The 11,861-nt window shown below is 39.1% G+C and overlaps 1 long non-coding RNA gene across 2 annotated transcripts; it reads right to left on the bottom strand.

The window, feature by feature from the left end:
- Nucleotides 1–3,020: 3,020 nt before the first annotated feature.
- LOC122559824 lies at nucleotides 3,021–9,811 on the bottom strand. Of its 2 annotated transcripts, none has more exons than XR_006314563.1 (3): nucleotides 5,884–6,279; nucleotides 4,943–4,984; nucleotides 3,021–3,052 (listed from the first exon to the last, which is right to left on the bottom strand). It is a non-coding gene; the product is annotated as an uncharacterized LOC122559824 (long non-coding RNA). The 2 variants fall into 2 exon arrangements; XR_006314564.1 differs by lacking the exon at nucleotides 5,884–6,279 and adding an exon at nucleotides 7,101–9,811 and having other exon boundaries at nucleotides 3,023–3,052.
- Nucleotides 9,812–11,861: the final 2,050 nt, after the last annotated feature.

The raw sequence follows: 11,861 nt of genomic DNA, 5'->3' as shown, positions 1-11,861 counted from the left end.
CCTCATTGAGTGTGGCCAAGTTTTTAAAAGGGTGTTGTCAGCCAAAGTTTGCCTAACAGAGCCTTTTTAAAGACAAGATCAAAAGGTACTCCTCATGTTCTCCAAACCAGGACATGTGCATCCACCCAAACCCCATTACTTCTCATGCCACCTGTGCCAGGCTAGGTAAGCAACACATGACAAACTGTACGGAAAGTAACACTACAATGATGGTGGGATGTATTTTTAAAAAATGCTTAAAACAACCCAGTTATTTATTGTTAACATTGCACTATGTTTAACTCCTTTTCACTCCATATGAATAAGGGCATCAATCATCTGGACACTTAAAAGTATCAATCACTGAAATCTCTTGATCCATGTAAATAAACATCTGATAAAATGAGAGTAAAAAAATCAGAGAGCCAAAGATATCAATAAAGTCAGGGTTCAGGTGTTTCAACAAAGTAATGGATGTCCAGGCTCTCAGCCAGGTTTCATTATATTTTTTTCCAGTCAATCACCGTGCCGAGACCTCCGCGTTTCTCTAATTGCAGCCTCTCACTTATCATTGTGATTATTTTCTGCACCAGTGATGACTGCCGTTTCAGTTGTCTAAGCCCTGAGCTCCGATTTCCCTCCCTAAATCTCCTCTTTTGCCATCATTAAGGCACCACGTAAAACTTTGCTCTTTGACCAGACTTTTCCCTGATGTGATTTGCTGTCAAGTCTATTTGGCATCACTCCTGTGATGTGACATGAAAAGTAATACAGAAGGTCACTGTTACTATTGCACAGAGAACGACTCACCAGCCAACAGTACAACAGTAAGTGCACGGTACATTTAATTCTACACCTGTTTCTCATGTATGGGAATTAAAGTCAAAGGCATTGTTCAAGTGAAATAAACTTTGTTTTTACCCAAAGTAAAGACCTACAGTAAACTCTGCTGGATAGGAAGTAAACTTTTTATTGTGCTAAACTCGAACTTAATCTTCTCTGCTTTCTATTTGTACTAGGTTAAGTCAGGGTAAATGGCAACAAGCCATTTGGTTGCTGACCAAGAGTAATTGGCTTCAGTAGATTAACAGGAAATCCCGCTGTTTCTTTTTAATTGGTGCTACTGGGAGTTAGTTCCAATTTTACAAACGTGATCTGCTTTTGACATATAGCGCTCCAATGCTCAGGACTTTTTAAAAAATCAATCTGCTTAGCTTTCAGCTGCAATCAAGACAGATCAACTCCACCCTGTTTGCAATGATAACAGTGGAATTCCCACAAATTGAGACTGTCGGAATCAATTTTCCTGTTTTTTTTAATCCTTCAGAAGAGCCACTCTTTCATTGCTAAACTTTCATTGTTATGTTGAGTTTCTGTACCTTAGGTTTCCCCTTTTCTGGAGGGGGTAGGTGGGTGGTTCTTGGAACTGGAGGAGGTCTTTTGTTTTTCAGGGAGATACAGCACTTGTACATAAATCTATTCTAAAAATCTGGTGTTGCCTGCAGCAAGAGCCTCTGAAGACAGACAAAGTATTGGAACAGATTGAAGGCGATCCTAAATTTGAAATTCTCATTATTTTCTCATCTGCTAGATCTTCATGTTTTCAGGTCACAGGCTGCTGTTTTCCAGAATATGGGGCTGTCTTTAGTACCAAAGGTTTTTAAATAAATTTATTGCTAATAAAATTCTGACATTTATCGTCAACTCCCATTGTTCGTAGGGGCGGAGACGGTGAGCTGACTTGTGAACCGCTACAACTGCTGTAATGATGAGAAATCTGTGGCCTCAGTCACAAGGTTCTCAATTCAGAACCAACTTCAGGACTTGAACAAACACTAATACTGCTGACTTTCCAGTGCAGTACTGACAGAGGGTCACATTCTCTTGAATGCAACATTAAACAGAGGCTCCATCGGCCAGCTTGGAAAAGTGCGCAAGATCTCACACCATTATTTTGAAGATGAGAAAGGAAGCTACTATAGAGACTGGGTCAATGTTCATCTTCATCCAACATCACAAACGAGATTCCCTTGTTACTATCAAATTGCTGTTTCTGGGGAGCTTGCAATGTACAAATTGGTTGCCACATTTCCAACGTCAACACAGTGCCTACACTTCAAAAGTACTTCACTGACTGTAAACCACTGAAACATTTGGTGGTGACAAAAAAAGCACAATTTCACTGCAAGTCCTTCTTTCTCCCATAATGCTGCTTGACAGAGATTCTGACTCAGCAATGAAGAAGGTAAAATTATATATTAACAAGTCAAGATGATGTGCAGTTTGAGTAACTTGGTGAACAGGTGACATTCAAATACCTAGTTCTTTGAGCTCAAGTAAGAAATATTGTGTACAAAAATTAAGTTCTAAGGAAAGGTCACTGGACCTGAAACGTTAAGTCTAACTTCTCTCCACAGATGTTGCCGAACTTGCTAAGCTTTTCCAGCAATTACTATTTTTGTTTCTGATTTCCAGCATCTGCAGTTCTTTTAGTTTTTAATAAAAATTGTGTGTTTGTGAGGTGGCATTAAAGAGATACAGCAGTGCATCTTGCTGATGATGTTTACTACAAGTATAGTAGTAATAGAAAAGGGAGTAAATGTTTAAGGTATACAGTACTCCCATATCTGCAAAATCAGTTTCCATGGTTTTAGTTATCTGCGGTTTACCTCACCCCAAAAATATTACATGGAACATTCCAAATATAATTGCGGGGAATTGCTATTGAGGCAAATTGCCCATTTAAATGAATGGGTTCGTTACAATCTGTGGTTTTGGGCATCCGTGGTAGGTCTTGTAACAAATCATCGCAAATGAGGGGGGACACCTGTATATTTGTCCCTGTCCATCGCCAATATGAGGGAGATAAAACATAGAAAAGTACAGCACAGAACAGGCTCTTTGGCTCCACGATGTTGTGATGAGGTTTAATCCTAATGTAAAATATAATAATTTTATCTAAGCACCCCTCAACTTACTGTTCTCCGTGTGCCTGTCCAGCAGTTGCTTAAATGTCCCTAATGACTCTGCTTCCACCACCACCGCTGGCAACGCATTCCATGCATTCACAACTCTGCATAAAGATGAGAGGATATTTGTATAAATATTGCATAAAACACACAGCTCTGACTTAGGATTTGTACATTCAAGTAGAAAATATGAGCAGAAAACTGAAAGTATCACCCATTGGGGTCCCATTTCATAGATACATCTTTTATATAGTATCACAATTCACTAGAGATGTAATGGCCTTAGAAAGGGTACAGAGGAGATTTGGCTGGAAGTGAGGTATGAATAACGAGGTTGAAAAGGTCAAGAATGGATCAAAAAACATGAATGGTGACCTAGGAAAATGCTACTCCCCTAACCAGAGCTCATGGATTTAAAACCATTGACAAAAGATCAAGAGAAGCGTGAGGAGGAGAAATCTTTTCACTTAAAGGTGTTGGGATCTGGAAAGCTCTACCTGAAAAGCTAATGGGAGTTAAGTTCACAGATAACTTCAAAAAGAAGTTGGCCAGGTATTAGAGATTGAGGAATTTACTGGGTTACAGACCAAAGTGAGTGTGCAGGATTAAAGACGGTTGCTTTTTCAGGGAGGCGATGATGGCACAATGGGCTGAACTACCTCCTTCTGTGCTGTCAATTTCTTTGACTCAAAACTGACATTAGTCATCAAGAGCGGAGGCAGCAAAAATGAAGGGAAGCTATGTGAGGATGACAGATGGCAGAGAGTCGGTGAAAGAAATAAGTCAGTGTCAGAGCATGAGCTGAACGCCAAACGATGAAAAAGCTAAACAATTACATCAATACTGAAGAATGAGTGGATTGGCGGACTACAACATTTTCAGGTTGCCCCGTCTTAGTGTCTTTGATCTCAATGCCTCAGAGTATCAGGAGAGCGCCAAACACCAAGGGAGTGGCTACGAGTGTTTAAACAGAAGCGCGGCAGATGAGAGAGGGGAAAACAAACTCAGTAAAATTTGCGAAAGCGACATTATGCGCAGCAGAATGTAGAAGCTGAGCCATGCTATAGAAAGTGTGAAGGAGGAGATCCAAGGGTGAGTAAATTAGGTGAGTAAAAATTCTATTTTTTCAAACAAAAGCTATACACCTATTTCCAAACTAGGTTTTGAAGTAACAACTAAAGTGAATAAAAACTAGAGAGACAGCAGGACAGTTTGTGTGTTGAAACTGCAGTCTAACAACATGATTGGACATCGAATGTCTTCGATCTCCACACTCGCAGGGAATATTTAATGAGCTGGACTGTGAGTCAGAAACGTTTGGGAGGGAGAGGAATTCTTGGGTACTTTTATTCAGAACAGCCACACCACAGAGAAAGGCAACGATTCAGGAAGAAGAGCTGGAAATGGTATATAGGATTAAACTGGAAAAAAAGGCACAGGAACAGACCATTCTGCCCAGCCTATAAGGACTGGAACTTATGCTCAACAGGAGCTTCCCTTCATCTTTCCTCAATTAAATTTGTCAGTGCAAGTCTCTATTTCCTTCTCTTTTATGTGCTCATTTAGTTTCTCCCTAAATACAACTGCACCCTTTATGATAACAAGTTCCACATTCTTGAATGAGGCCAGAACATGACGAGCCTGAGGTTAAGCAGCAGAATGGATAGTTGCCTAGTTGCAAGATGGAAAGGAGGGGTGAGAGGTAGCTATTCACAGTGGCAGAGGTGGAATAGATAGGGGTAGCTCCACAAGGTTAAGGACTGGAAACATTGTTCAAAATCCATATGAAATAGAATCAATTCACAAATTTGTGGGTAACATCAAATGGGAGGTGATGGATGGTGGGATTGGGTAATTATCACCCATTCCGAGTAGGACTGCAACAAATCAGAGAAGGATTCTAATACACCTGTAAAATGGCTTGTAATTAACAAGAAATTTCAACACAGATAAATGCGAGGTTTTAACATTTTGGATAGAAAACTACATATCACCTGAAAGATAAGAATCACATCGAAGTAGGGAAGCAATTGGATCTGGAAAAACAAATACATAAATCATTAGAAGTAGTGACACCAAATGACAAGGCTATAAACACTAGAGTTTATTTCTAGAGGTATAGAAGTATAAAAGGAAAAGCTAAACTTGCATTGAATCTAGGTTAGATCATATTTTTATGTGTACACAGTTCTGGTCACCATACTATGAAAAGCATATCAAGGCACCAGAGAGGGTGAAAAATAATATACAAACATTGAACAAACTTTTTATTGAAATGTTGGGTCTGACAGGTGGCCTAACAGAGGTCTTTAAACCCAGGAAATTTTATTCAGAAAGTTACAGAAATTGAGAGAGACTGCTTTCACTTGTAGGGAAAAGAGCCAAATTAGAGGTCACCAAAAAATCAACTTGGGAATTGAGAAGAAACTTTGTTACTGTCTGAATGGCAAAAATATGAAACTATAGGAAGTGGCTGTGTAGGTGGTACAGAATCATTTAAGAGGGGGGATTAGAAATAGAGGATTATTGGAACAACATTCTGTTGAAGATTTGTCTCAGTATCAGGACAGAATCTCAAGAATAGCAAAAGGTAATAATTTACACTGTATGAGAGACAGGGTGCTGGTTGGTTGGCAAGCAGATGAAGTGCATGCTATCCTTAAAGACAATTCAAATTCATATATTTTGGTTCCACGTCTAAGCATCATCGCATGGTTCTGCTTGAAAGCAAGTTACAAAACCTATTGATGGGCCAGAGCAGGAGTAACAAGGTACCTGATGGTGTATATGGTAGAATTCATCTTCATCTATCTAAGCCTTTACACTTTAACTTATTTACAATTGGTTGTGCACAATATAAATTGACCAAACTGAGTTGCTACAAAACAAATTCTGAATAAGTTTTCCAAATAAATTATGAAGAATTGCTTCGCACCTTCTCAAAGAGAACTCCAGATTGTTACACTGATACCAATGCCACTTCCATCTGCTGTTTGTTATTGCTAGTTTATTAATTAATGTTATTCAAGGAAGCCTTATATACTTGCAGTCATAGGGTTAGTTAGCTCAGTTGGCTGGATGGCTCATTTTCGATGCAGCATAATGGCTTCAGCATAGGTTGAAATCCTGTATTGTGAAGGACTCTTCTTCTCAACCTCTGTCCTCACCTGAGGCATGGTCACATTCAGGTTAAACCACCACCAGTCTCTAATGAGAAAACAGCCCTATGGTCCACTAGAACTACAGTGACTTTACTTTGGGGGACAGTTAGCTGAATGGTTGATTTGCAATGCAGAGTGATGCCAACAGCATGGGTTGAATTCCCACGCTGGCAAAGATTACCACAAAGAACTCTCCTTCTCAACCTTTCCCCTCATCCTCATCCTACAAGTTTAACTCATGACTAGATATCTCTCTCTCTCTAATGAGAGAGCAGCCCTATGGTCTGCTAAGACTATGGTGACTTTATCTTTACATGTTTGCATTGCATTGCTGTGACATAATAATCTAAATATGTCACTATTTTCTGAATCTGTATTCACTGAACTTATGAATTTGAATATCAAATTCCTCTCAACTTAAGTGGTTGAGATCAGATTTAAAGACACTAGGCAAACCCAAACAGATGGAGTTGTCATGAGATTCCCTCTAGGCCTGGCTCTCATCATGTTAATCAGTTGCCATTAAAAACAAATTTTTGATAGATTGACAACTTAACAGCTCCTTGTACATTTCCAATACACAGATGACAATATGTTTGTTATATTTGAATCTGCAGCTAATGCAAGGATTCCATGATGTGCTTAAATTCACCATTGAAAAGCTGGGAAAACAGGTGCATTACAGCTTGGGCCTAAGATTTTTTTTAGCTGTACAGAGATTTTCCCTTTACAATGCTTCAAAGTGATGGAGGAGAGTTTAAATGTGAAAAAGGCGACAAGAACATTGTCATTTTTATTCACTCATGGAATGTGGGCTTCACTGGCTGGGCTAGCACCAATTTCTCATCCCCAATTGCCCTTAAAAAGGTGATGGCAAACTGTCTTCTTGAATCACTGCAGATCTTGGTGTGTAGGTACTTTCACAATGTTGTTAGGAAAGTAATTCCAGGATTTTACTCCTGTGTCACTGAAGGATCAGTGACACATTTACCAGTGAGACGGTGAGTGGCTTGGAGAGAAACTTGCAGGTTCGCACGCTTTTGTCTTTCCAGATGGTAGTGATCGTGGGTTTGAAGGTGCTGTCTCATGAGCCTTTAGCGAATTTCTGCAGTGTACCTTGTAAGTAGTATAAACAAAATACAATAATGTTTTTCTGATGGATGGTTTAATTTATCAAGAGCACCATCAACTGAAGAACATTCAATTAGACTTACCGATACAATTACATATTCAAGAACAATAACTGAGTAGAAACTTGGTTACTGTCTAATTATTTGTGAAGTACTAAGCTCTTCACCAATCTTAAAGCAATGAATGTGGTCCCTTTTATGGATGATGGTATCAACAGCAGAATCAAATTTAGCCAGACCTCTTACTCAAAGTTAGAATTAATCATGAGCTTTCAAATCCACACCTCCATTTCATAACCTCCTTTATTCAACATATCTAGATTATAATATTGTTTAATTATTGTTCATTATTTATTTTCCCTAACCTTTACATCACCGCTATCAACAGAAAGGACAGCATAAAGAGAAGCCATTTTGTTCATCATATTTGGGCTGGTCACAACTAACTGAAGTACAGCTTCTTAAGGTTTTGAAATGAAAGCCTTTGCTTGGTAAGTTTATTCACCAACACATTAGGAATCTAAATTCTATGCAAGATAACAAGCAGAAATGAACACTGTGCCTTATGGAGGGACATCATTTAATTGGGCCAGAAGGAGGCATATGTGAATCCTGTTGCCTTCCTGTCTCTCCTGCAATTAAATCTATGGTAGGAAGATCTCTGAATAGCTTCCGTGTATCCAACTGCGGCATTAAATGGGCAATTTATGTCCATTTGAGTGGCTGATCCTACTGCCATCTGTACCAGCTTAGCAGCAGTTGGGGCAGTCCATGCTGGGAAGCATGACAGAGAAATTCTTACAGGTTACTTGTGGGCTCACAGGTCAGAGTCTCTTTTTCAAATGCACTCACTGCCTGATAAAGAGACCTGGCAGTGGGAAGGGAGGTGGGGATGTATTACTGTACAATACTTTCAGGCACTAATGCGATGGCTCCCCCAACAACTCACCAGCAATCGAGCAATGGTTCTAGGCCAAAGTGGGTGCTAGTCAACAGCAGCCATTGCCTCCACCATAGCACTGCACTTAAAATAGAGCTATTGATCTCTGGCTAGCCAGTGACTTCTGAGGGGCAGGTGTGGATTAGACTTCTGTCCCTGGGATCCTTGATCACAGGGAATGCTCAATGTTTCCTAAATAGAAATGTGGATCCCTTGTCAACTCCCCAGTCAGCAGGCGAGACTTCAACTGCAAGCTTTAAATACTGCCCAGTACCTCAGGAGTGTGAACCTTTTCTCAAGGTCAAAGTGAAGGCAAGTATTGAGGAGGCTGATGACAGGAGAAAGAGTTTGATTTGTATGAGGAAAGTCTCCTGACCAAAGTAAATCAGGGCATGGAAATCAAAGGTGACAGTGGAGGAGGTCGACAGCATGATGAAATCAAATTCATGAAGGGTCAAAACTGAGGTCCTAGAAGAGGACAGATTTGAAATCAGAAAATGGTTCGAGCCGATATGAAAATTTTCTTATGATAAAAATATAGAGTCTATTTATTTCGACCAGAGAGTTTGAATTAAGGGGTCACAATCTCAGGACAAGGATTCAGCTATTTGGGATTGAAACTAGGAGGAATTTCTTTACTTGGAGGCCTGTGAATTATTTGAATTTGCTAACTTTGAGGATAATTAGCTGATAGGTACATCTAAGACAGAGACTGGTAGATTTTTGGACACTAAGAAAGTCATGTGATCTGTGGAAGGTGCCTGAAAAATGGAATACAGGTCCAAATGTGGCCACATATTAATGGGGAAACCTACAGATAACATTGGAACTACTCAGTCTCTGTCTTAGGTTCTTAAGATAATAGGTGCCCTCTTCTTTCACTTTCCTTTTACCTCCTTTCTATTCTTTTTACTTATCTCTTTCCCAGGTTGTCTGACCTTTTCTCTGGTCTTCAGCCTTCCTAATCCACCTCAATCTCTAAATGGGGACCTTGGCAAATACCTGAAGTGCTACATGTTTGCTCTCTCTACAAGCATAAGCTGACTTTGTTCTGTGTTATCTTGCATTTCTGCTTCATATTACCATCACCTATATTAGGAGTAGGGTTAATGTCATCTACTTTGCTACTTATTTACTTTTAAATTGGTGACAAATGTGAAAAAAGGAATGTACTTGCTTCAACTGACAGAGGATTTCTTATAGGGAGCACAGTGATAGAAACTGATTAAAATTCAGTTGCACAGCACCAAATCTGAATCACAGAAATTTAATTGATTTTGGCTGTGCCTGGAAGGGCTGGTGAAAATCCATTTATTTATTCTGTCTGCAGTAGAAGACGTGGACTTTGCGGGTAGTAACAATGATAAAACTGTCCCTGTTCTTTGCTGTTACTCATCTGAAACTGACAACGTCTGGAGCCCACATATGTGCAGTTAAATGCAAAAATGCAGAAACTGCAGCCAATGCTTTGCTATCGGATGAGCTATTGAAATCTGCATTAACTGAAATCAATTAGAAATCAGTGGTCTGGCAAGAGCTTGTCGATTTACCCCATTAGTTCCACCAAACAAAAGTGAAAACACTGCAGTTTGAATGAAAGGAATTGGATATTCAAAGATATATTAAATCCATAATTGCTGATTTAGCAACTGCACTGGCCTGTGCAAATGTGTAGCTTCCATTGATCATTTAAAAACAAAATCAGATTCTTCAGGTGATTCTACATCTCTGATTAACTACACCAAGCACAACAACATTTCCTTCCATAGTTTTAAGAACATATCTGTTCTGCGGTAGCTGCTTTTGGATGGACAGTCAAATGAAATCCTCTATTGATTGCATTTCAACCATCATTATCATACCATCCACTGACCTTGTAAAGCCAAGAATACAAGTAGTAAAGTATCATTGACGCAACACATTAATACATCCTCAGGGTGTTTCAAAGTGCTTACTAACCAATTAATTACTTACGAAATTAAGTAACTGCTAGAATGTAGGTAAATACTGGATCTGTGCATTTCTTCATTCATGGAATATGAGCTTCACTGAAAAGGCCACTACTTATTGCTCATTCCTAACTGGCCTTGAAACACTAATTTGCTAGAGCCAAATCTGAGGGCAGTTAAATGTAAAACACATTGGTGTGGGCCTGGGATCACATGTTGAACATATTTTCTTCCTGAAACCCCTGATGGGGTTTTACAATAATCAATGACAACTTCATGACCAACATTAGCTTTAAATTATATGTTTTTAAATTAAATTAATTAATTTCACCACCTGCAGTGGGATGTGAACCCATGGCCCCAAAGCATTAGTCTGGTGCTCTGTATCAGATTTAGGCCAGTGGCTACTACAATGTCAAAACTTCCCCTCAGCTACTGAGTTTTAGCTGATCTCACTAGTTTTAGCTGATCTCCTGCATATACAACTGAGTGCATGCCTTTATTACGCATGAAGAAATCTGAAGTTCGAGTGTTAAAAGGAGTCTTAAGTGTAAAGTAGTAGGAAACGGGAAAGTGACATTTTCCTAAAATGTTTGCTTCTTTATCCTCTTGGGACTCATGCTTGTTAAAAGCACATTCTCTTCATGTGCTTCTATGCCTTTTTAGATTGTTGTTGAAAGGTGCTGAGGGAGATAAACAGCACAAAGAGTTATGCCATTGTCACTGCTCATGTTCAAAGGTTTCAAAAAGCTATTTGGTCAACTGGACATCTGTACAAAATTATCCTTTATGGCTTTAAATCATATAATTTTCAATGGCTCACACCAAATAACAAAGGATAAGTTTATGAATAGGAAAAGTTTGGAGGGATATGAGCCAAGTATTGGCAGGTGAAACCTGTTTAGTTTGGGAACATGGTTGGCATGGACTGGTTGGACCGAAGGGTCTGTTTCCATGCTGTATGACTTTAAAGAAGGTCACAAATGACATGAAAGTGGAAGTCTTAAAATGCACTGCTTCCAGTAACTTAGAGGAAATGTATCAACTTCTTTGTTTCTATGGAGCTGGAGACAAGGCTGTAACATTTGAGTGCTAATTTCTTTGACCCATGTGCCCTTCAAGCAAAATCACCCACTGGGAATATGAGACTAGTGAACTTACCCCAATTGCTTTGACTTGGTCATCATTGAAAGAAAGCACATATTGAACTAAGGTTCATGGAAAGAAAATAAAAAGTTAATAAAGTATTTCAGTGTCTCAGTGACTCCCTTGTGCAGCCAGCCTGAAACACTACTGGCTTGTTTCGGTCTCAGCACAGTGCTGTGATACCAGAATAGATGTGAAAAGGCAAAAGAACAGTGCTTTAATATTGTTCACCATCAGAGGCTTACAAATATCCTCGATTGTCCTTTTACTCATGGATTTACTGTGGATTGTACTGGATAGGATAAAGAGACTGAGATTGTTCTCTTTGTCGTAGACACTGCTGAATGGAGATTAATGTGTTTAAATTCTATGGGGGTTTGATCAAGTGAAATCAGGAGAAATAGTTTCCATTATTCTACTGTCAAGGTCCGCAACAGAAGTCACTAACTTATGATAAGAATCAAATGGGAGATGAGAAGAATTGTTTAATAAATCCTGCAAGTTATAAAAAGTTACTCAAAAGAATGGTGGAAGCATTGTAATTATAATTTTCAGATGGTGAAAGAATAAATATATTAAAAAATGGC

The sequence above is a fragment of the Chiloscyllium plagiosum genome, chromosome 19 (genome assembly GCF_004010195.1).
Source record: "Chiloscyllium plagiosum isolate BGI_BamShark_2017 chromosome 19, ASM401019v2, whole genome shotgun sequence".
Taxonomy (NCBI): Eukaryota; Metazoa; Chordata; class Chondrichthyes; order Orectolobiformes; family Hemiscylliidae; genus Chiloscyllium; species Chiloscyllium plagiosum.
The sequence above is the reverse complement of the archived record's forward strand: the minus strand, read 5'-3'. Positions and strand labels throughout refer to the sequence as shown.